At 39.9% G+C, this 26,717-nt stretch overlaps 1 protein-coding gene across 1 annotated transcript in view; it reads right to left on the bottom strand.

Annotated features, from left to right (window-relative positions):
- Positions 1-24,154, bottom strand: part of ctnna2 (catenin (cadherin-associated protein), alpha 2) — a 342,575-nt gene extending 318,421 nt beyond the window's left edge. Inside the window, exon 1 of the mRNA XM_028456891.1 lies at positions 23,850-24,154. The gene's annotated coding sequence lies outside the window, so the exon portion shown is untranslated. The remainder of the gene's footprint in view (positions 1-23,849) is intronic.
- Between the last annotated feature and the right edge of the window lie 2,563 nt (positions 24,155-26,717).

Genomic DNA, 26,717 nt, shown 5'->3' with positions numbered 1-26,717 from the left:
GCACAGGAACCCGAGAAAAGTCCACAATGAATGTGTTTAATGTCTGGCACATTAAACGTATATGCAGCTTTTTCTTATAATGACTTGAGAGCTATTCCTGTCCGATGATAAGCACCATCTGAAATCCTATTTTTTTATTCATATATTGGTGAGCACTTGGGGACTGTTCTCTCACCCAAGGGGTTGATGGGTAGGAGGTGTGGTTTTACGCCCTATATAATGTGTTGGCGCGTTTTGTACCTTGATTCGTGTGATGCTGCTGAACTGATAAAAGCTGTTCTAACCTCCACCTGAGTCGTTCCTTCATCCTGCCACATTGGTGACCCCGTGGCGAGCTGCATGACCCGCCACACCGTGGGAAATACTCTGCGCTCAAGCAGCTGCTGCTCCGGAGATTCAGCCTGTCTGCCGCAGAGAGGGCAGATCAGTTGCTTTCCCTGCCGGGATTGGGTGATGGCTCGGCGGTTGATTTAATGGGCGGCATGGTGTCATTACTGGGATCGGATGATAGAGGCTTCCTTTTCCAGCACATTTTCCTCCGTCAGCTTCCGCCTTCAGTGCGCACTGCCTTAGCCAACTCCCCAAGTTTGGCAGCTGCCGATTATCGAGGGTTGGCTGAAGAGGCTGATCAGGTCCTGCTGGCTACCAGACGTTCCTCCGTGCTTGGCGTGGCGTCTGAACAACTACAGCAGCCGGATGTGGATGAGAGCTCGGCAGTGGTGGCTGGAATCTCCGCCCGGAGACAGCGCAGAGGCTCCCTGTGTTTTTTTCCACCTGCGTTTTGGCTCTAAGGCACGGCGCTGCGTGCCTCCGTGCAAGAGGAGCTGCTGTTCTTGGAGGATTCCTGTTCTGGGAGACGGTTCTTGGTAGACTTCGGTTCTCAGAAGAGCCTTCTTCCCCCAGCAAAGTCCGACCTGTCATCACGGAGCAGCGGACCGTTGCTGAGTGCAGCGAACAGATCATCTATTGAGAGTTATGGCATCAGGTCTGTGACTGTTTGTTTTCATAGGCGCATTTTTAAATGGGATTCTGTTATTGCTTCCATTACAGTTCCCATCATAGGTGCAGATTTTGTGTGTGCAAATGGTTTATTAGTGGATGTTGCTAATCGCCGTTTGATTAATGCTGTGTCTTTTGCCACTTTTCCGTGTCAGACTGGGGGATTTGGGCCGTTAACACATGCTAATTTCTCTGCATCCAGTGGTGTTTATCAGCAGTTATTGGCAGGTTTTCCATCATTGACCACTCCTGCTTTTTCTACTGCTGTTACGAAGCATGGTGTGGAACATTTTATACCCACCACGGGCCTGCCGGTTTTTGCACAAGCACGGTGCCTTGATGCCACAAAACTGGCGACGGCAAAAGAGGAGTTTTCCACTATGAAGCGTTTGGGGATCGTCCGGCGTTCCAACAGCCCGTGGGCTTCTCAGCTTCACATGGTGCCCAAGGCTGGGTCATGGCGTCCGTGCGGTGATTTCCGTCGCTTAAATAACATCACCGCACATGACCGCTATCCCATTCCGCACATTCAGGATTTTTCTACGCAACTGGCGGGTGCGACGATTTTTTTGAAGGTCGACCTGGTGCGCAGTTATCATCAGGTTCCTGTGCATGCAGAGGATGTTCCTAAGGCCGTGGTGATTAGTCCGTTTGGCCTCTTTGAGTTTTTGCGCATGCCGTTTGGTCTCAAGGGGGCAGCGCAAACCTTTCAGAGGTTGATGGACTCAGTGTTGCGCGACCTTAGGTTTGTGTTCGTCTATTTAGATGATATCCTGGTGGCCAGCCCGTTGGTGGAGGATCACCTGTCGCACCTAAAGCTGGTTTTTCAGCGCCTCGACGAACATGGCCTGATTGTTAACTTGATTAAGTACCAGTTTGGCCTACCGGTGATCGATTTTTTGGGCTATCGTATTTCATCTCAGGGCGTGGTTCCTTTGCCGTCCAAAGTGCAGGCCGTGGCAGATTTTCCCTGTCCAGTTTTGGTTAAGTCCCTGCAGGAGTTTCTGGTAATGGCGAATTTTTACAATCGTTTCCAGCCCCATGTGGCCCACCTCCTGCAACCACTCTATGGGGCCCTGAAAATGGGGAAAGCCAGGGACCTGGTTGATTGGACCCCTGAGCGGGTCCTATCTTTTGACCGGGCTAAAGCTGCTCTGGCGGATGCAGCACTTCTGGTGCACCCCTCGCCCACCGCACCTGTTGCCCTGACAACAGATGCTTCGACCGTTGCTGTGGGGGCAGTGGTTGAGCAGTGCGTAGCTGGCGTGTGGCAGCCTCTTGCATTTTTCAGCCGTAAGCTTAGGGACAACGAGCGTAAGTACAGTGTTTTTGACAGAGAGCTGCTGGCACTGTATTTAGCAACTCGTCATTTCCGTTTCCTGTTAGAGGGCCGTTCTTTCACAGCCTATGTCGACCATAAGCCTTTGATTTTTGCAATGGCTAAGGTGTCTGAGCCATGGTCAGCTCGTCAACATTGCCACCTAGCGTTCATCGCTGAGTTTACGACAGACATTCAGCATGCTGCTGGGAAGGCCAACCCTGTTGCTGATTGTTTGTCACGTGTGCTGGCATGTCCGGTGCTCCTTGGCGTGGATTTTTCTGCCATGGTGGCCGACCAGGCCAGTGATCCAGACATACTCGCCCTTAAGTCAGCCAGTACAGGCCTTAGGCCCGTCGTGCCGGTTGCCTGGCGCCGTAGAGTATTTGAGTTGATTCACTCCCTCTCGCACCCGAATGGTCCGGGCGTCGGTCAAGCTGGTCGAGGCAAAGTTTGTCTGGCCTGGGAATCGCAAAGGGGTCAAGGAGTGGGCGGCTTTGTGCGTGGCGTTACAGCACGCTAAGGTTCACAGGCACACCAGCGCACCCCTTGAATCATTTCCGATTCCAGCTAGGCGATTCGATCACGTGCATGCGGACCTGGTGGGTCCTTCGCCTTCCTCACAAGGCTTTACACACCTGCTGACGATGGTAGATAGGAACACCAGATGGCCAGAGGCAGTTCCTCTATCTTCCACGACATCAGCAGATGTCGCTCGTGCATTCCTTTTAGCTTGGGTCGCGCATTTTGGTACCCCCTCAGACATCACCTCCGACAGAAGTCCTCAGTTTGTCTCGGAGCTCTGGTCGGCGCTGGCTAGATCCCTGAGCGTGCAGGTTCACCGTACTACCTCGTACCATCCCCAGGCTAACGGTTTGTGTGAGTGTTTTCACCGGTTGCTCAAGGCGGCGTTGCGTGCTGGGCTTTCGGATGGTAACTGGGTGGATTGTTTGCCATGGGTGATGCTTGGTCTGCGTTCAGCTCCTAAGGAGGACTTAGATGCCTCCCCTGCTGAGTTGGTCAGCCACTCCGTGTACCGGGGGAATTTTTGCCTGACAGTTCTGCCCCGTTTTTGCGTCCCGCGGTGCGTCCTTTTTTGCGTGAGAACGCTCTCACGCCGGTGCACCATTTTTTCCCGTGTTCTTGCTACGGCCCGTTTCGTTTTTCTGCGGCATGATGCCCACCGGTCGCAGCTTTGGCCTCCTTATGATGGCCCATTTAGGGTGCTTGAATTTTGTGCTGAATGTGGGTGGGCTCAAACCTGCACACATGTTGTCTGATGAGGTTGTGTGTCCGGCCCAGGTCCCCCGTCGTGGTCGGCCTCGCGTGTTCAGTGCCCTGATTCGGGACCTGTGTTGGATGAAGTTTCTTCTGCCCGTCACCCGTGTGGACATCCACGTCGACTGGTTCTGCCAGCTGAGTCTGAAGTGGGGCGGCGCAGCCGTTTTGGCAGGCTGATCAGGCCTCCAGTGAGGGACTGAACTTTGCCCCAGTGAGCCCCTCTGTATGTTCGGGGGGGGGCTGTGTGGTGAGCACTTGGGGAATGTTCTCTCACCCAAGGGGTTGATGGGTAGGAGGAGTGGTTTTACACCCTATATAATGTATTGGCGCATTTTGTATCTTGATTCGTGTGATGCTGCTGAACTGATAAAAGCTGTTCTAACCTCCACCTGAGTCGTTCCTTCATCCTGCCTCAATATTGTAATTTATTTAGGAAGGAAAAAATGTATTAGGGTCATTTAAGTTATATATATATATATATTTATCATACATTCTTTTATTACATATTTTGTAGCGTGGAATGTTAGAAAGGGTTTGATTAAGTGATATTACTCAATACAGTAGGTCCAAATGTATGGGCACTAAGGGTGTGAAAAAACAATCAATTTCATGATATATCGCGATTTTTTGGGTGCCAATTTTAAATGTTTTTTTTTGTTTCGTTTTTTTTTGAAAAAAAGATTAAAAAAAATCTTTTTTCTGATATTAAATCAATATTTTTTTAATTGTATTTTTCACATTTTCGTAGACGTGTGTTTTCTACTGCTGGAGACATTGTCACTTCTCAGTGGAGCAGCCTAACTACTAGTCATGTTGACCAGCAACTGTTCCTACATTAAAAACCTTGAAAAGTGTGCCACTTCCGCAAATCCACTCCGGTAGATGGCACGTTGATATAATTATCTATAAAGCAGCAAAGGTCTACATGCGTGTGTGTGTGTATGTGTGTGTTCGTGGAGCAAATTTCTCCCCGACAGGGTATGAGTTCAACCTGAAACTTTGTCAACAGCTTCCAAATACTACAAGTTTCTGCAGCCGTTATTTTGGAGTAATTTGGTTTTGCAAAACGTTCAAAATGTTCATTTTAAGATTACAGCTCCCTCTCTGTATTGAGCGCGCTATTTCCGGTTCTGGGTTCATGACTTCACTGTGTCGCAGTTTGTTTGGGTTTAAAAAAGAAGGCCAATATTAAAGACGTGTTTGTACAGGTCAGTGTTCCTAACAAAGGAGTACAAGAAGTTTGGACTCTCTGGATTTGTCACAGCCACAGTTTTTTAGCAACAGTCAAAAGAGAAGAGATAATACTGCACCAGTAAAACTATGAACTAAAACAAAGGTGCTGTAGTTTACAGTGCAGTTACAGTATGAGAGGAAATAATATAGTGAATGTTATTTTGTTTTTACACATTATGACGTTTTTATTTTATTGAGGAGTACGTGCTTTAATTTCCTGTTTAGCTTCATTTGCTCTGAGCTGGGAAGGAGCAGACACGCACCGCAGCGGACCCGGTGGAAATTAATACATAGACTAAAGTGGAAACCTATCAGCGCCAGTGGCGCAGTGGAGACGTAACGCAGGGGAGCCGCATCCAGTGGAAATTGGGGGTGACGCTCCCTAGAAGCGCACCCACCATATATTGTCTATGTAAACCTGATGCTGTTGACACGATTCGTGTGAACACACATTAATCTCAATATAATCTTTCTGGTTGAATAAAGGTTAAATAATTAGCCAACAAATCTACTGGAATTGCTTCTTAAATGTGGTTAGTTTTAACTGAATACAAATGTTAAATGACAAAGCTGCTGAGTTCAGACGCTTGATGATTAAAAGTCTGTAGCTTATATTTTGCCGAGTAAGGATCACAAATGGTTGTTCCAGTGCACTGGCTTTGAGGCTTTATAGACAAACCTTTCCCTGAGTTAGCAACTACAAAAGCTGCATTACTGTGGTGCTCCATCACAGTCATGGTGCTGGTGTTGAATTTTGCAGAACCGTGATGGAGTATGTAAGCATTTTACAGCTGCAGCTGGGGAGATTTTAAGCAACATCTAAACACAGCTGCCAAAACAATTTGTCGTGATTGCTCTTTGATTTTGCTCACCCAACAATCCTTCCATGCAATTTCAATCAAAGCGTTCATCAGGGGATCGAAAAAAGTGAACGCTGGTTGAGAAAGTTTAAATAGAGATAAGTTGTGTACACAGCAGATGCGAGCACTGAGAAAAAACATTTATGTTCTGTCTTTTGTTTGGATGAAACTTATTTCATTAAACAGGTAGAATGTGTGGTGTTGTAATGTAAGTTCTTTCTTCCTGTTGCGGTTAGTTTTTATAGCTACTTTATTTTACAGCCTAAACTGCAGGTAGTAAAATACTTTACTACCGCCAGCTTTGATTGTGGCAGGAATAGTTTTCTCAGCAGTGATGCTGATGATGTTTGTCAAGAGACAATTATGGAAGAAAAAAAGCTTCGGTTTTTCTGAATTGATGAGATAAAAATAAGCAAATAAATAAAAAAAAAAATGCCCTGTTTTTCTAGGAAATAGTTTTTGGTTTTTCTGAGTTGATGAAAAATGTTTTTATAGGAAATATGTTTCAGTTTTTCCCCTTGTAAAATTAACTCATCAACTCAACAAAAAAAAAGTATCTAATCAATTAATAAAAAACAAAAAAATTTTGCTATGAAAACAGATAAACAACATTTTTTTTTTTATTTAGTTTTTTTCATTGTCATCAACTCGGAAAAACTGAAAAATATCTATAAAAACAGAAAAACGGGGCCAATATTTTAAATTTACTTATTTTTAGTTCATCAACTAATACAAACATTTCCTATAATAACAGAAAAACAGTGCAAAACATTTGTATTAACTTATTTTTATCTCATCAATTAAAAAAAAAACTAAACTTTTTTTTCTTCTGTGAATGCATTAAGCTTCCGTAGACAATACTAATGTTTGTAAAGTTTAAAACTTTTGGGGGATAATTAGATTGTTACTTTTCCTCTAAAATGGGGTTCATTCATTCATTCAATAAAGTAAGCTCAAGTTGTCCACTTCAGGATGACATTTTACAAACCAAGCAAATATTTTCCCCTGAGCTAGTGGTGATGAATGACACCTTTTTCAAACCTGAAAATCCCATTAAGAAGTAGTCCAGTATAAATTCAGCAGCACTAATATTAAGTAGCAGAGACAGATGCAGTCACAATGTCTGACAGTTAATTAAGTTGTCCTTTCAGACTGAGTGAGCACCAGCAGCCTTTCAACGATTCATGCCTTTTTTTTTTCTTTTTTTTACTTCTTAACAGGGAACCATTTATTTATACCTCAGTGACATTTTGATTTATGACAAATAAAACTATACACCCAACGCACATATGGATCTTTGGAAAAACTTTCCTAATTAGAGTCCAAGTCTTAACCCTATTTCAAAAAGGAAGCAAGGAAAAAATGTGCACAAATGATTCATTAAGGACAAACATTGCTGCCTGCAGGGATTTAGAGGAGGAACCATTTGTGGTGTTTGTTCATTAGCTTTTTAGATTTATCTGCAAATAAATTGCTTTTGCACAACATTTTAATTTAAACTTAAGACACTACTTTTGAGTCATTATTCAATCAAAGGTATCATGCAGTCACTATCCTTAGTGACATTCATAGACAAACCAGTTTGAGTCCAACCAGGCATGTGCACAGACACTTTGAGGGGCAGGTACTCAAAACAGAAAAAAAAGGCTCCCATCGCAAAAATGATTAATAAAATTATCATTCTTATAATTCACAGCAGGGTATTTCCAACTAACATTTTTTTAGTTACTGTATTTCACACAGTTATTTTAGCTATTACAACAAATACAAACTCAAAATATCAAATTGAATAAATAAATGAATAACAGGCAAAAACTATGGGGTGCCAAGTCTATAAATGTAGTATAAAAGTTGTAGCTAACACATTTTCATTATTTATCTCACTTTTCTCATATCATACTCGTCCTGAAAAATGCACAGGGAGCTGTGATCCACGGGTCAAGGAGAATGGAGCAGAGGACAATTTTAAAGGAATACATCGTTGAAACATTCCTTTTTCTGCACAATAACATGGATTATCTTCATCTTTGATTCATGGATTATGTAAATAGATGCGATGGGTCTCTTGCGTGTCTCTTTGTGTTTCACTTTCTCTTGCTCCCCGTGTGCAGATCTGATGTTGACATTAACAGTTTGTTAATAAAATCGGTGCTTACCACTAAAACAAATGCACATATGTAATTTCTTTGAGAAAAAAAATGAGGTTTTCACTGTTGGGTCGGACTCGGACGAAAAATGCGGCCCAATCAGCTCTCTGTGACACGGTTATTTATTTACTTGCCGTTCATGGGACAGTTTACTGCAAGACCTGTGCACATGCCTCTGTGTACATCTGTGGAACCAAACAGTAGCTCAGTCCACTGTTGTCTTCTGTCATAAAAATGAAGCTGACATGAAGTTGGCAGTTTAGCTATTTCACAGGAGAATCATCCTTGGTTGGAGTATAAGCAGCATCGCACTCACACTAATAATATACCACAATATAACTCAGCACACTGTCAGTAGCTGAAATTAAGATCTAACTTTCATCTCAACAATTATGGTCTTAAAATAAACAAAAGTCTAATTTGCAGAACAGTAAAACTGTCTTTAGATTATCTGTCTGCCTCTCTCTCTACCTTCAATAAACGACGGTCAGTAAAATGACCAGACAAGGCTTTTTTTCAGGAAACTTCAGACCAGTAACAACGTAATATTTTCTGCTGTATTAATGTTGCAGTTCATTTGGCACCAAAAAACACCAGGGGACTGCACAAACACTGTTATTACCAGTCTGTCTGATGCTGGTCTGTGGAGGATGGGGAGGTGATACCATGGAGCAGGCCACAGGAGAATTCTCACAAAAACTCAAATAAACGCTCCGTCAGATAACAGAAGTTCTGTTACAGAACACATTCGGGGTGTATTGATGACAGAGGGAGTAATGGATATACTTCAATTAATAAAAAAAATAAATGGGCTCCAGCAGAAAAGGCACTTTTCTCATGCAGGGCACGAGGACTTTATCTATTCACGTTCCTGTTATTTTCCCAGTGTTTAGGTTTATTGAACTTAAACCATTTTGTACTATGATTGTTCAATGAAAACTACTTACAGAAAACCTGTGATGAATGCACAGCATTCTGTCATTTATGACCCATGATCAAACTGTACCTGCTTTAGCAGAGATAAGAGTCTGGTAGAATGTGCTTTTCTTGTGTTATTTCAACCTTGCTCTTATTGAAAGTAATCAGTCGGTTCAACGTCTAAATCAAGATGCTTCCTCTGTGCGCACATGTGGGCTTGGAATGAATTCACTACAGCCATGTATTAACAAATGAGGTTAATGCATGATAAGCGTGCTTGGAACAGAGCAATGGCACAAATCATGTCCTGAAACATGACTTTACTTTGATGACTAAGGGCAGATTTTAATAAAGCATGCATGTGAAATTGTATAAGACAATAGCACTGAAACTATTTTGCTTTTACTACAAAAAATCATGACCCAAAAAAGACCCATAAAATGAGCCAGCTGATGGAAAAGTGGTATTTATCGTATTACATTGTTTCCCTGAAAAGCATTATTCACTAAATACGATGAGCTTTTTTCCCCCCCTTTTTAACCATTCAAACCTAACATTCCTGTAATTTGTCACTGTGGAAAGCTAATATGCCAACACTGCATTGACCCAAATTCAGAGCTAAGTAAAATACACAGCTGTGCAAAGCTATGCACAAGCCTCTTAAAGCCAGAGTCAGGGCTCAGCTTGTCACATTCCTGCTCTCCAGAGACACATTCTCAGAACAACCCAAAATAAGCTGATGAACAGAGGTGAAAGTAATTGATTACAAGTATTCACGTTACTGTAAATGAGTTGTTTTTATGGGTAAATCTGTTATTTTACTTGTACTTAGGTACGTTTTAAAACTAAAGCAGTTCGTTACATTTCTACACCCAACTGTTACTGAGTACATTTTTTTAATGATCAATGGACATTGTGAAATCACAAAAAATGAAATGACCAGACATCAAATGCATCACATCATAGCCGACCAATCAGATTAAACGTAATGCACCGCACCCAAAAAACACTGAATAGAGGTTATTTTCTCAGAGCATTGCCAGAATATTCTACAATCACTATGTAGCCCATGATGACAAAGCATCGGTTATTGGTTATTTTATTTTTTTTAAAGAATTGTACATTTTGATTAACATTTTATTTCATACAGATGCCTTTTTGAAAAACATATTAAGTTCCAACTGTGCAAGATTTAATCTCCCTTTTTTTAGTTTTCTCTATTCAAAGGAATCCCCTGGCAGGATTTATTACCAAAAATAAACCTGAGTATGAAAATAACTGGTAACTTTTACTTTGAGTACTATTTAATTGAGCTACTTTTTACTTGCACTTGAGTATTTTATGAATGACTTACTTGTACTTGTGTACAATATCAATCAAGTAATACTTGAGTAGGATATTTCAGTACTCTTTATACCTCTGCTGATCAATGTGCAACACAACCTGTGAAATTCACTAAAATATCACTAACTGGAAATACAAATAGCGTACACACATGCACTTGCTTCGTAGCAGGAGTTTTTCATTGGTGGGGAGTGACCCAAAAGGGTTTCAGTTGAACACTTGAGTACTGAAGGTGATTTTTAATACCTGGTTGTCATTTTTTTTAACACTACATATCCTATACAACAGTCATTATGGTTTTTCAATACTTTCCAAAAGAAATAAAGTGAATGGTTGAACTATTGTGTATAATTATGTTTGGTTTCTATTTGCATTTTGGTTTGATTTAATTTGAGTCATCATGTTATTCTATCAGGAGATATTTTCCTCTCCATTGTGCAACAGTCAGTAATTCACATCGATGAATGGTCTCTGCAAAATGTAATTATTTTCAGCAATCCACTTTCTTCTCACTGTACTAAGGCACTGTAGGGTTGCTTAAAGTTACCATGAAAAAGGCGAGGATACTCGATCAATATCCAATTATGTGCCTAGAGTTTTTTTGAGATAGAGTTTTTAGATTTTTTTAGATTATTAATGTGAGAGGGACTCATTCACTCACTTATCTTTCTGCTAGTTTCCATAAATACAAAAAATATTTCACTGAACTTGCATTACATAGCTTGTGGGTTCTCAAGCCAAACCATTTCAAAACATAAATGAATCTCAGCTAAAGAAATCCAAAGACACCATGCTTTTAAGTTGAACAATATGCACTACATACTGCCAGCGATAAGGACTCAAGTCACAAATGTAATAACTTTAGACTTACTTGACTTGAAGAAATCACAAAGGACTTGCAACTCCATTTATAACTTGAAAACAAATGACTAAACTCAGACTTGAGCCAATAGACTTCCAACCCTTCCATGACAAAATATTTTATAAAATGCAGTTATTATTAATGATCAATAAGTCTTCTCAAACCCCTGCTGGACAGCACTCTGCCATCCGGGCAAACAGGACTTTGATTGACAGGTCCACCTTTAAACAAACGGACAGCCAATCAAGAAGCAGCTGTGCTGAGATGTGCGCGCACTAGCAGAGAGAATTATTCCAAGAGTGGTATCCTTTGAAATGAAAGATTATACCATGATTAATAATTAATCTGGAAAAATTCTACCTTGTTCTACTTCCCAGTATGATTATTGTTTGTTTGGTTAAAAGAGGAACTGTGAATATTTTAAAATCTAAAATGATGCTGTATTGAGTTTTTTTATTGAAGCATTATGTCAGATTATATCACTGTTTTTTGACAAATGTGTTCTCTGTTCAAGTAATTCATCATTTATGTGAGTTGACTAAACGCTCTGTAAAACAGCTGTAGCTGTGAGACATTATGTACTCTTGACTTGTTAAGACTTGTAAATTAAAGTTGAGGACTTTTGACTTGGACTTCATTGTCTTGACCTCGGGACTTAAGTGTCAAGACTTGAGACTTTACTACAACTGCGTAAAAAGATGGAAATGTCAGAATTCTCTTTCTTGAAAGGAATTAGCTATAAGACAGACAATATATTTCCCAACATGTTTTTGGAGAATATCACGCATTTTCAAAGTATTGTTCCCTATAAAACGAGGAGCAGAAGTGTGAAAGATTCTATGGACAGACATGTCGCAGGTAGCAAAACATATTTACTAACAGCGTAATGATTTTATAGCGTGACATTTGGTTGTGTAAACCTCACATTTGTCACCTTGAAAGGAAAAAGAGATCGCCTTTAAATACATTTTTCAGCAAGAGAGAGGGTTGGATTATTTTCATCTGTAGATTTTGCAGCCACAGTAAGGTAAATCATCATAAAAAATGATCTTGAAAAGTCTTGACAGTTTAATTGGAGACCAAAGCAGAATAAACATATGAAGAAAAAGTTGCTAAAATGTAAAAAAAAAAAAAAATACAAAAAGATCTCAATTATCATCCCTAAATACAGCTTGTTTACATATTGGCTTAGTCATGCTTTATGTTCTGGATTAACCAAGGACAACTATCAAGAGGATATGGGTCAAATGTGAATATAGGTTGATAATCTCATAGCAGACATGTCAGTTGTGTGGGTGTTTACTACTATGCAGTCATGTGTGCGCGTGCATGTGTGCATGCATGCGTTAGAGGGCAGATGGTAGGGACTAATTGTAAAGGCTCAACCGTGGAAAGAGAGTAACGATAGGCTTTCATCAGACAACAATACGAAAAAGCAAATTTATATAAAAACCTACAAGAAAGACAAAAGGTACCTAATGCAATTTAGCAATTAAAATACTTGAATCAGCAATTTATTGAAGAAGAGAAAATCATTAAAGTTGAGCTTAGCATGGCAAAAAAAAAAAAACTATACTGTTGATGCAAGTACGACATCTGGAGTTATGGTTAGATCTGAAAACATTTCACATAGAATTTAATTTTATTTCACCTTTTCTCTTTATGAACACAACTGAACTTAACATGTACAATATACTTGAGTAAGATTGAGTAACTTGATCCTATTTTAGTTTTACCTATTGTAGCCTTAAGTTGGTTTGACAGAGAATGATTTGATTATTATTATTATTAATAATAATAATAATACTTGTGAAAATATGAATATTATTTTGTGTAAATGTCATGTTTTTTCAAAATTAATAATGCTGGCCATTACTATAATAACAAAACACAGGAGACATCGTGATTAGCATGCACTAAGAAGTGTAGAGTCGGTGTTTAAAGGTTCTCAGATGTCAGCAAATAAAAATCATGTGACTTTTGCTGGTGAATAGCCAGATGAAGAAAGCAAAATCTCTAAGACATTGCAAACAGTCAGCATTTACTGTACGATCAATGAAACTCATCATTTTATAATTTGACAACATTGTCCTTCAGTGCTCACCTTGTAGAAGCAGTCAAAACCAGTCCTGGAACTATTTATTTGCACTCTGACCTGCTTGTTAATTTACTTTGACATCAGAATATAATACACTATCACGATTCACATGTAAACAAAATCTGGATTGAAATTAACATTATTCCTATAAATGAAAATGTTTTGACTGCAAGTCACTGTAACAGACAAGTGATTAAATATCACAGCAGGCTAACTAAAACTGATTATGAGAATCATTTCAGAGCAGAAGGTGCCAAGTTATTTGTTCACCCATTGATCTGCAGGTATTTCTATTAAACACAGTAGTAAGCAGCAATATGATAAGCCTTTAATATCCCATTTATCCAGTTTATTTATAGAAAAAGCCAGTTTAAATTCACTGAGATTAAGGTTTGTTCATGTCCAGTTTTTTTTTTTTTTTTTTTGAGCAGAAAGATAATAATAATTTCCCAGCCATCTATTTCATGCTTCTAGGCTAAGCTGTGTTTGTCAAGCTCATGAATAGCATGTGGCCAGCCTATGGATTTTCTGAGAAAAAAGAACAAGCAACTACCAAACAATACAAAAAGATAATTCACCAACACAGAGCTCACAAACACAATAACAGGGCTTTGGGGGAGGGGGGAGGCCATTTCTCTGGGCCCTTACTGGTCCCAGATGCAGCCTGTAATGGGGATGGAAACAAGCCAGTGAGAGCAAATACAGTTAATCCTCAAACGCACAGTACAATAAGATAATAAGAAGCTTGAATATTCAAAAGGAAAACTTTGAAATGCAACTCATTTTTGATGGGATCAAAACAGCAAGGTAGCACAAAGAGAGGAGCATCAACACATGCAGCAGAAGCACAGAGGGAATTCAAGGGTTGGTCAAAACTTTGTAAGCTTTGACAAAAGTTACAGATAATTTGTCAATAGCTCATGCATACACAGCTAAACTCTGATAGCAATGGAAAATAAATAATCTACTAACTGTTAGGGCTAACAGAAACAAGTGGCATTCATCTTCCTGTGTTGAATGTGCACAACACTAGAAATCCATTCAACTGTAGTATAGCCTATTTGACCTCCCACTAACTGTAGGTAACCTTGGTAGGCAATATTTAACAACTACAAGCACACAAGCAAAGATACAATTTGACCAACTTCTAGAACTCCTCCACTGCCCCTCTGTCCCAAGGAGTCCCCCTGGGCTCTGTGCTTGGTCCTCTCCTCTTCACCATCTACCTCCTCCCTCTCGGTCAAGTCATTTGTCGTTGTGGTCTCCGTTTTCACGGCTACGTCGATGACGTGCAATTATACATCTCCACCAAATCCATCGCCCCTGAAATCCACTCCACTCTGACATTAAAACATGGTTCCAAGAAAACTTCCTGATCCTCAACAGTGACAATTCTGACATACTCCTCATTGGTCCAAACAACTCCCCCACCCAAACATCCTCTGACTTTCACCTCGCCATTGATAACTCCACCCTGTGTCCTGCCTCTCACCGCCGTAACCTTGGTATCATCTTTTAAACTCTCCTTCGACCACCACATCAAACAAACCATGAAAATTGCTTTTTTTTTCACCTCAATCGTCTCTGGCCGCCGAAACGCTCATTCATGCCATGTTTGGTCAGATGTGCCGTCAAGTTGATTCTGGACCATTGTTTATATTAGGTCTCGCTTGATTTCTATAATTTTTCTCTTCATTTAAGATTTTGTAGTTCTTTCCTTTTTCTGTAGTTCTTTTCTCAACATTGTCTTAAACATTATTTTATTTATTATTACGAACAACACTAAGTTGTTGGAGATACTTCTGCTCTTGTGCATCAGAGCAGCCACAGCCGGTAGTCAACTTCACTTTTTACATACGAGACACGACAAAGGTCCCAGCTCATGGTCCCGCAGCGATGGCCAACAGCAGATTGGAACCTGCAACTCTTCAGTTACAAGTCTGCTTCTTTATCATACCACCACAGCTTTAAATAAACCAATAACTTTCAGTTACTGTGCACAACTCAAAATACCATGAAGTTTAATATTTTTCTTGCACATAATTGGTTATATGTTAAATAACAATACCAATAAACTCAAATAATATCAAAAAACCTCAGCAAATCACCTAACCTTTTATAAGTGTGGATTACCTTTGTGTATTTACAGAACTATTCCATTGAATAAGAGAACCAAAATCTGATTTCGAAAACCCCCGCACATACATTTTTGTACCAGCTGTAACTTTTCTGTTCCTTCATACATAAAAAATGACAGGCAAGCAACCAACAAAAAAGAAAACACTCTTCACAATCTAATCATGTAACAATCCTGTTCCTTTGGGATTGTCACATTTGTGGCAGGATCATTAAAACCTGAGCTAAAAGTCTAAAAGCAGCACAGCATTGTGCTCTAGTTAATACATTTCAATGAGGAAAAGGCACAATCTTTAGCTTGGTGGATGGTTTTACAATATGTTTCAATACTTTCTAACTAGTTTTACAATGACATGGCTAAAACTTTATTGGAGGCAATTCCACCCTCTAATTAAAGCTGCTATCAAAGCCCAGCTTTAATTTAGTAGAAAAAGGGGTTCAACTCCTATAACTAATATACAGGTCCAAACAGTCTCTTCCCTCGTAATCAACAAATCAAAATTGTATTAAATTAAAGCCATAATTTCAACCACACAATCCAAGCATTTAACTTCCCCAAAACTCCAAGCTATGATTATCAATGCTCAATTTATCTAGGCATTAAAATACTAAAAATCAAACTTGGCGTCGGTAAACATACCAACAGACAATAACCCAGACACAATGACCCTCATTCAAAGCACAGCAAAATCTGACTGAGTCTTAAAATAAAGTATTAAACAAGCCTCAGTTGTCAACTAAGCAAGCAGACACACTTTAAGAACAGATCAAAACGGGTTATTAAAACAAAATAAAATGAATTTGAAAGAAGCTTAAGTTATTACTGATAGCACTTTTTTTGGCAATGTTGAAAAATGAGGGCCATTGTGTTTGAACATATGAGGATGACGATTATGATGAGGACTTCAACTAATACACAACTCTAGTTTGTTTAGGAATAATGGCAGTAGCTGGGTTTCCATTACAGATTTTCACAAAATAAAAGCAGTATTTCTAAATGTCGACAAAGTAAGGTATATTTGCACTTTGAACGTGTTTCCATTGACGGTTGTTTGGGGCAGGAGTCTCGTAACTCCCATGAAATCCCATCCCAAGAAATTTCGCTGCAGGAAGATGGACGCTCCTAACATCCTTATAAAACTCTATATTTCTTTGTTGTTTCACATCTAATGTGGCAGTAATGATTTTTAAGTATAATGCTAAGAAATGTCCCGTTCTCCTCTTCTTTTTACACGTACCGCGTCATGTTTTCTCGGAGAGATGTGGTCATGTGACGTGTGTATTTGCGGTTACTTAATCAATTTATCATGCGCATATCCCATAGAATTAAACCAGGGAAATCGCACACACTATTTTACTTTGCACAACTACAGAGTAGAGTCTGTACACCTCTTTGTACATCCAACCTTCAAGCTCATACTCATTTGGCCATAATTGACAACTCTTCTTAAGCTCCTCCCACTAAATGAATAGATACTTCCGAAGGGCACTGTACTAGTATTAAAAAAAAAAAATCAACATATACCAGGGTGGCCTGCTTTCAGTTTAAGGCAAACTTACAAACTTACTTACCGCACTCATGAGTCCCAGAGTTAAGAGACTTAAAACTGAAGAGGTTAGGGAAGGGCAGAACAGCTACTGATCGTTTGTTTTCCTTCTTTTGCTTCACTCCTCGTCTACATGATCAAACGTAAAGTGCAGGAACAGGAGTGAGAAAGGAAAACGAGTTGTGTTTAGCAGGGTAAACACGGCAACCTCCAAGCTCTGCTTCAGTGTGTAACAACACCATCAGTGGGGAGAGGGGTGGTGAAGTGGGGGGTCAATAAAACTTCCTCTCCCAGGAGACCAGTAACAATGCTCCCGCAATCCAAAGGGCTACCAGTTTGAAAAGCTCTTCTTGAATACTAAATGTTCATGATTTCACTTTAATTAGAGGCTAAGATAATAAGGAAGGCTAGCAATAACTTAAACATAACGTGCCCGCACTTGAAACTTCAAAACATTAACTGTCACGAAAAATAATTTACATTGATTTATTGTGACCAAGCTAAGCACTTCAGTGAATTTATAGTTGGAAATGGTTCATCCATTACATTTATAATACCGGTATAGGAATAAAGCATTATTAAATATGATTACTCACCTGTTTATGAATAGAATTTTATTACATAGTAGTTTCTGTGATAAACACAAAGGTAAAAAGAAATGCAACCAATCAAGAGCCCTGAGTCACCTTACAGCAAGGTATCAATGGTCCACCTCCTTTCCTTCTTTAAAATCAGTCCACGACAAAGTTTTTTTTCAAAATCCTCATTTACACTGTTTTTCCACCAAAAGAATTGTCAGACTGAACATTTTCTTCATTACCTAGAATCCCCATATTAGTACCAATGTTTTGATGCATGAATTGTTGCTGGGTTATGAATTCACATTTACACCTACATAAAATATCAGAGTCCAAAAATGAAGACTTTTTTTAAAGAATGCCTTTTTTTCACCAAAAATTATCAGATCGGAAAAATCTTAGCACTAATCTAAAGCCTCAAGTGAATGTCACCTTAGAGCAAGGTATCAATGGAATCCCCCCATTAGTACCAATGTTTTGGAGTGAGAATGGTTGGTGGTTATTGCATTAAAAGACCTACACCACTCTACACACAGACAGACAGACGACAAACTGATGACAATACCCTTCGGCCGAAGTTGGCGGAGGGTAAAAATGTAGGAAAGATTGACAGGAAACACTTTATTTCTCCTAATTTATACAATTGTATGATTTTCATTATACACCTCCTTGAAAATGATCATCTTCCTATTTTACTAGCTACTAACAACTTTAAATCAATTGTAGAACATGTCACAATTCCCCTTAAAAATGATTGGCTTCTTGTTATTGTTGCCATTGTTTTAATTTGTATTTATTTTTTTTTTGGGGGGGGGGGGGGGGGGGTTCCTGTAATGGGAGAATAAACCTGTCTGTATTTATCAATTCAAGATAGGCCATATCACATATTTTTCCGTTTTGTTCATATCCGTTAAAGCTACTAATATAAACCCTGACCAACATGTGGGGGATATGACAAGAGGCCCACAGTAGAGCCTGGGACACAGAGTGTGTCCGTGGCATCCCTCGCTGCCAATCAAAAGTTCAGCATCTAAAAACAGCCTCTGTGTGACCTCTGCAAGAATCACAGGTCCAGTTTCTCCAGTTACAGGGTGGGAATATAGTGAACATTAGATTGCAAAGCACCATACATTTCACTCAGTGATGTACAGTTTTGTTAAAGAGATCTAGTAGCTAATGAGGCATCAAAGCAAGCTAATCACAATTTTAAAAAGTCTCAAATTGCTTTTAGTCTTGCAAGCACTAATGAAAAACATTTTCAGCATAAAATAAACAGCCCAACCAAAAACAACTTAGGGAAGGGCAATTAAAATCAATTGGTCTAAGGTTTTACAAACCCTGGTTTTGTAAACAAAAACATTACTTTGCAGAAATTAATACAGAAAGTATGGTTAACATCAGTAGAATGATAGAAAGTTTTCTCTGTGTTTCCTAGATAGACAGGTTTTAGATAGAAGGCTTTACATTAGAAAGCTATTATCTAGCTTTTTCCTGCAACACTAAAAGCTGTTTGCATGTTCTCCCCACGCGTGCTCTGGTTTTCTCTGTGCACTCGGTCATTCTCCCTCAAACCAAAAGCATGTACTGTATGTTAGTTTAACTGGGATATAAAAAATGTGTATACGATTGAAAGGGAGTGTGGATGCTTGTCAGTCTATATGTGCGGCTCTGTCACAAACTTGTCCAAAGTATATCCAACCGTTACGTGGGTAAGTTGGGCAAATGAGTGACTAAAATCTCATTTTAAGGAACTGTAAAAATGAAAGAAAGATAAAAACAGCTTTTGCCTCATAGAGATGTAAAGAGTTAATGGCATAATGCTTTACGTTAAAGATGGATGTAGTCCAAAAAAATTTACTAAAACAAAATTATTTATAGATAGATATGCACATATATGTTTATCCACAAGGAAGCTTATGCCGTTGGTATATTGCCAGTCAGTCACGCAATAACTTGCGCACATGCATTTTTCCTGCAATGATAACCTTAAATGCGAGTTTTTACCCTACATAAAGTACTACTGCTGCACACCAAATGCGTCACGAAATGTTCGTGCGACAAGATTACATAAAAAGTCAATGGATAGACACGGCCCAGAGGTGAAATCCTTCCTGTGCTGCGGTGCGGTCCCATCCGCGTATCAAGAGCATTGGCCGTGCGAGCGCGCTCCCAATTTTTTGTCATATTTGCACCTCCGCAAGAGTTTATTGAACTCCTGCGACTGTTTTTCATGACGAAAGCCAATCAGAGTCTTCGTTGACGATGATGTCAGGCTGTCAACACAAACACATTATATATTTCCTTGAAAATTATCATCTTCCTATTTTACTAGCTACTAACAAACAACTTTTAACCAATCATATAACATGTAACATTTGTAAAATGTTAGATTTATCATTATTTACAATATGACACTGGTCTGTTCACCCATTCAACCATGGAGTAGTAGCTGTGTGTGACCACCTGGAGCTGTATGACATGGCCTTTATAACTGGGACCAGACCAGGAAGGATTTAGCATGGAGGAGAATCAGCGAGGAGTAGTAGCAGGTAAAAGTTCTTTCTGTAGTTTTCATCTTTGAAAGTCGGCACTGAGCTAGGATAGCATTAGCCGCTAATCACACAGGCTTTTTTCACTGATGGTTTATGTTTATGGGAGGAGAAAAAGGAGCACAGCTCCTCGCTTCAGCAGGCAGTGAAACTCATTGAGTTGGATGTGTTGCTGGTGGGCGGTGCTTTGCTTCAAACGCGCATATGAAGCGAATGGAGACATTTTTTGATCCTGCGAAACCTGCGGAACGTTTTGTGCCGCAGAAGATAAGAGATAAAATCTAATAGAAAAAGTGAAATCTGTTCGAAGACCTGTGGCCTCATTTATAGAACATAATATAGAATAGAATCTGTACTAAAAGTGTGCGCGCACTGAAAATGTGCTGCATGGAAAAAAAAAAAAAAAATAATACTTTCATTTATAAATCACAGCACAGCTGGAAGATTACGCAGGTGAATTAAATTCATGTTTCACCCATGACACGTCCAAAGGTGCTCATGAATGTTTTTTGCATCAAAATGAGCCTGCCAACCAATGGGATTCTACATTAATTAATGGCAGAAATAACACAGAAAACACATCTGTACTGTAATAAAGTGAAAGTGATCAGAGCGCTCTTCGTTTATCATCCAATGGGATTAATAATCTATAATCTCACGCTTTGACGCATTAATGGTGTAAGTAACTTCCTGCCTGCATTCCTTTCTTCCTGCTTTATCTGCAGCAACAGTGTTGTTTTTGGTCTGAATTATGGATTTTAATTCTTCGTATTTTTAAAGAATTATTCCTCGATTTTGAAGTAAGTTGCTCTCCACAGTTTCTCCGTGACTCTGGTTGGTCTGACGCTGCAATCTCTACCCGTTTCATATGAACGCGCACATAGCCAGGCTGAAATCACCTGGCTCAAGTGAACGTGTTGATATGATTCAGTACCGCCAACTGTCGCAATATTTGAATCACAAATAAATGAAAAAAACAACTTTAATGGAAATTACCTAAAAAGGTGTTTGGGCCCCTAATCGAATTGTACGAGGCATAATCGTAACCTACGTTGAATTACTTTTCAAACAATATATCACACGACTGTTCCCATAAATTTGGAAATTAATGGAAATGGGGGGGGGGGGGGGGCCCTGGGCCCCATTTCAAAAAAAGGGCTTCGAGCGTCTCATCATATTCATTCATACCAAACTGCATTCCGAACTAACAGGAGTAGTAATTTGAAAATTGGGGCCCCCATAACACGTACGGGGTAATGGGCCCCATTTATATATTGGTATGCGCCAATAATTTGATACCACCAACCGTCGTAATATTTAGCTCGCAAATACTGTAAATGAGAACTCATTGCGTACACATCCATAGATTATACCTACCAAATTTCAGCCTGATTTGAAGATAAGAAATAGAACAACGACAACAACGTGAGTGGCATTTTGGGTCCGGTAGCCCGGCCTAAAAATGCTCTGTAAATATTGGAGCAATAACTTAAATTAAAAATATATATATATTTAATCACTATCAAATTAAGCAGTAAGTCAAAACTAATGTGTTCAAAGACACTCACTTAAAATTTAACCTTTAAAATTCCCCCCATCACTTTCATCTTTGAGAGGTCGAGGTGTCTTTTGCCTTTCTGCTTCACAATTTTAATATACACACGTTGCACACTGTCATGCAGGGAAACAAAGTTTGTCTAGGAGCAATGAATCAAGACCATGTGACTGCAACTGTCAAAGCAGGCATGCATAATAAAGTGTTGCTAAAAAAAGTTGGGGAAAAAAGTCACAGCACTTAAGAAATTAGGTACAAACTGCAGATATTGTAGAATTTCAAAAACAATGAGCTGTTATAGCAAAATTATGCATTTTTCATTTTACCAAATGAAATGTTTGTTATTTCGAGATTGTCCTAACACTGAACCCTTGAGCTGCTCCCTGTAGATGACTGGCTGTAAGAGTGTCAGAAAAACTCTCATGAAAAAAAAAGCGCAAATATGACAAACGTTTTTTCACCCTAAAACTGTGAAATACAACTCGCTACAACTTTAACAAGAAGGGTGATTTGCGTTACAGTGCTTTGCGTTAGCCAAACGTGCTGTCAAAACTTTGATGCTCCTTTTTCACCATTACTTGTGTGAAAAGGGATTTTCAGATTTGACAAACATGAAAACAAAACAGAGAACAAGACTTTGCGTGGAGAATTTATAACTCAGACTGAAATTCAGCCGAACTCTGTATGTCCTCTATATCTCACCCTTCTTGTTAAAGTTGTAGCGAGTTGTATTTCAGTTTTAGGGTGAAAAAGAGTTTGTTCTCTTAATTAAAAATAAGATGTTTTCTTGTGTGCTTAAGGATTATCATGATATTTTATTATATATTATTGCTCAACAGGATAGGTAAAATTCAGAGACAAATCAATCACGCCAACATTAACCTGTGACTCCTCTGACCGCATATGCCTCTTGATGACTTTTTAATGTTTTATTATAGGCCGTGGCTATTGAGATGGAAACGTATCAATAGACTACCAGTCTATTCATTTGGAGCGCCCCCCACTGGCCAGTTTAGGTGACGTGATAGATGCACCACGTGACTTAGAGTTCCGTCAGTTTTATTTTAGCTCATATTTATTTTTAGCGACCCGGCTAACCCTTTTATTTTAGCCCTAACCCTAACCCAGGAAATGCCCAAAATTGTTTTTTTTTTCTTTTTAAAGGTGGAATTTGCAATGTAAAATATGTTAAAATGAAAAAATATATATGACAAAAGTGGGATTCGAACCCACAGCAGCGGAAGGAAGAATCCTTGAGTGAGGCAGAGAAAACAGAGGCACATTATGCTGATATAGAAACTTTCCAGAAAACGTACCCATAGTCCAGGAAGCTATTGATACATTTCCATATCAATCCTCTATTATATGAACTTGTATGTTTTAATATCTGATGATTGTCTTTTATCAAATACTGTAAAATATACATTTTTTTGTTGTTGTAAAATGTGTAAATGGGAGTGTGATATGTTATTATGTAGTTACATTTTTCCACTGTATATTTTATTGTTTATTTCCTGTAATTTCTATTCTTTTCGGGTGACATTTGAAGATTCTGTACAGGGACTACAGATAAAAAATAGCCTTCTGGTTAAATCGGCTACATTTTCTATATGGATATTAATGTACACTGTCCCTGTTAAATAAACCAATAAATAAATAAATACATACATTTCACTGTAGGGCTACATTGCATCTGACGGTACATTGTGTTTTTAAAGTGTGCAGAAGTAGGGGGTACATATGGCTTCAGGTTAAATGTCTAAAGGGGTACAGAACTGTGAAAAGTTTAAGAACCCCTGATGTAAAGCATTGATTCGGTCAATTAGCCATACTGGGAAAGGTTCACATCCTGGTCATCTTTCAGCAGTAAAGTTTTATCACAAAGAAAAAAAAAAAGAAAAAAAAAATGTGAGTAAAACAAAGACTCAAAGTTATCAAAGACATTTCTATTTAGACGATAACGTGCTGCAACAATAACGGAGGTTAACTAACTCATAGAAGACTAATGCAGATGTAGATTATTATTATTTTTATTGTGCTATTTCAGTGACCGGTTTGAGGGAGCATTAGCTTTAGCCAGCAGCACAGTAGGCTAGCAGTGTAGCTTGCCTGGAACCAAGCGGTCTTTCAGCACTGATAGTCTGGATAGCAGAGCTCAGAGAACCGTTAGAACCCCGTTAGCAAAGAGCACAGATTTAGGATAAAACTGCTAACCCTGTCCGTAGTAATGAAGCACAACGGAGGCCTCTTGTGGCACAATGAGATGCACAGCGCCCCAATGTGTGTGTGTGTGTGTGTGTGTGTCGGGGTGCACTTAGCCCAGCAGCTCGGGCTACAACGATGAATGAAAGCCGGACCTCGCCTAAGCTAAAGTGCTAGCAACACAGCGGCTCGTGCAACACGGCTCCCCGTTCAACAACGCACCTTTCACGGTTGCTGAAGACGCCTCGAGCAGGTCCACAAACTCGTCTCACAGAATACTCCACCCAAAAGAATAATATCTCCCTCGCTGTTGTTGAGGCAAAGCCACGACGTGGAATGAAGGCTGTCTAAATAAAAATGTAAAAAAAGAAAATCCAGATGCTTTCCCCGGTCTTGTGGTGCTGAATCTGAAATCTTACACGCTTCTAAAATTCCTCCTCCTTCCTCTTGTAGCCTTGCGAAATAATGAGCCGTCGCTGCGCACAGCCTACAACAACAGAGTGGGCAGGTGCAGAGGACGCTGGTGCGCCAGTAGCGGAGAGCCTTGCAATATAGTGGGTCGTGTGGAGGATTCCGATTCTGTCCAATAGGAAGCCGCGCTAAGATCGACGCATGCGCGTTTCATCAAGCAAGGCGTGATTTTTTGTAGTCTCGACTCTGTCCCGAGCAGTGGAACATCAGCCGCACATGTGAAAGGATGGATGGACAGACACCACCAAACAACCCAATAAAGATAAATAGAATATAAAATTTCCATTGATGACCTTTTACATTTAATGGTGTAAGTGTTTTCTATATCACTGGTGAAATGAAATCATATTTTTACAATTTAAACATTATTAGTTCTTCGTGGATAAGCATCAAGTATTTTTACATTTTATTTTTTTGAAACTATTCCATTCCGAACATTTTTTTCAATTAATTCAAATTTAAAGATGAGCTATATTCTGTAATATCTGCTTTTTCTACCTTATCCCTGATCATGTCAGAGCAGAGATTTGTCTTTGTGTGCCACAGGTCACACCCTGCTGTTTTCCCTGACCATGCAGGGCTTTGTCTGGATGCATGATTTCTCAAATCAATACTTCACTCGTGAGAACATATGGAATAGAATAGAATAGAATAGAAACAATTCACGTTTGCAGAAAAACAGTATATACAATAAGAGAGCAGATCTCGAGAGTAAGAACAAAACTGTTACTGATTAAGAGGCAAAATTAAATAACAATTTTCTTTTTCAAACTTATTGGAACAGTGAACCCATGTCAGTCATATTATACATTTAGTATATTAATATTACTGACCCCGAGGGGTTATACTGACTGTGAGAGGTTCATGTTATGCATTTCCTTTGGGAAATGCAGTTTGTGTAGTTCAAATTGATTTTTGAGAACTTAACAACACCAGATACTGTAGCTATTTTAAGTATCATTTATATTTTTATTTATTCTATTTTTCTCACTTTGTCTGCACATGCTGTCAAAGATCAACACTACAAGAAGTACAGCATGCATGTTTTGTTATTGCAATTAAATAAAGTAATTTATTTTATTGCATAACTGTGACCATCACTAGCCATCCCTAAGGAAGGGTAAGAAACACTTTATTATAGGGAGGATATAAAAAGAGAGGGGCAGTATTACACCTAGGTGAGGGGGAGGGGGAACTGGGAGTCAGGGTCGTAAAATGGGAAGTTACATATAAGTGGGAGGAAGGGAAGAGTTAAGAGGGAGTCAGGGTTGGAAATGGAAAGGGTGGGGAAGAGTTGACTGCTTTAAAGTGTGATTGAGATGTGATGTTATAGTTGTGAAATCAGTTCTTCCAGTCTGGTGGTAAGAGTGGAGCTTAAATATAATGGTGGTGGCTGTGGACAAAGGGCAGGAGTGAGTGGTAATACCTAAAACTGGTATTTGGGATCAACATGTCTAAGGTTTAGCCCAGTACGAGTTTATCTCACAGCCCAAGACATGTCAGTGCATCCATGACCAATGTTTGTGCAAGAACTGCTTCTGCGAGCCCAAGCGCCACCCCGGCCAGAAGATGCAGGCAGGCCAGCAGAAACAGCGGGGGCCAAAGCGCCCCCCCACCCCATGACCGAGCAGCCCCTTCACATGCACCATGAGATCCCAAGCCAAGAGGCAGCCACCACCCCCCACATACACGCCCGAGAAAGCCCCAAGGAGCCGAGGACCCAGCGCACCCCGCCACCGACCCCAACCTTCAACCCCAAGGCCTCCCGGCAACACACATCCCCTCACCCCCACCCACACCCCAGCACCAAACCCCCCGAGGGGAGGGTCAAAAAGAGCCCCCTGCCCGAGACCCTAGCGGAAGAGCAAAGGCCCACGCTCAGGAGACAGCCAGAGCCGTGCTGAACAGGCAGCCAGTGGGTGCCCGCCAGCATAGGCTGGACTCCAGGCCAGAAGGAACCGGAACAGAAGCAGCACCGGCAGCAGCCCGCCCAAGGACGACGGCCACATCCCCAGCCGCCAGGGGCACTAAGGGGACGCTGCAAGTCACCCAAACGGCCCCCAGGCGCAACAGCCAAGCCCCCAGAGCGCCCCAGATCACCCTTCATCGATGCCGGCAGCACAATGAGACTTAGTTATTGTCAAAGTCAGGAACCCCCCCAACGGCCCCAGCCAGACGTTCATACCTGTTTTAAGTGCCATTTAATTGTTCATCTTTCTTAGCTCTGCTATAACAGGTAACAGTCACTTTAAGGATGTCACCTACCTAAGATAGCATATACAAGTATACTGTCTTACCCTAAATATAATAATAAAGTTCAGGTGATGGATAGAAATATTAAAACATTTCACATTTCATCCCTGTAAATGCTATATTCAATATTATTTGAAATATCTTCTTAATATTTTGATGTAATACCTTTAACAGAAACTGCAGTCACGTTGTTTTTATTCAGGTCCACTTGTTGGTAAGTGGTTGAGAATGCTATCTCTAAGCAAGAAGGGAATTAGTCTGTGCCCAAGTCTGAGTTTTATTCTCTATCTCCGTGATTCTGGATGCAGTGTATACAAGCGTAACCTTTTTTTTTTTTTTTTTTTAAGTCTGTGCTTTGTTTTGTGG

Source organism: Gouania willdenowi, chromosome 1 (genome assembly GCF_900634775.1).
Source record: "Gouania willdenowi chromosome 1, fGouWil2.1, whole genome shotgun sequence".
Classification (NCBI taxonomy): Eukaryota; Metazoa; Chordata; class Actinopteri; order Blenniiformes; family Gobiesocidae; genus Gouania; species Gouania willdenowi.
Note: the sequence above shows the minus strand (reverse complement) of the source record. Positions and strands in the feature narration are given on the sequence as shown.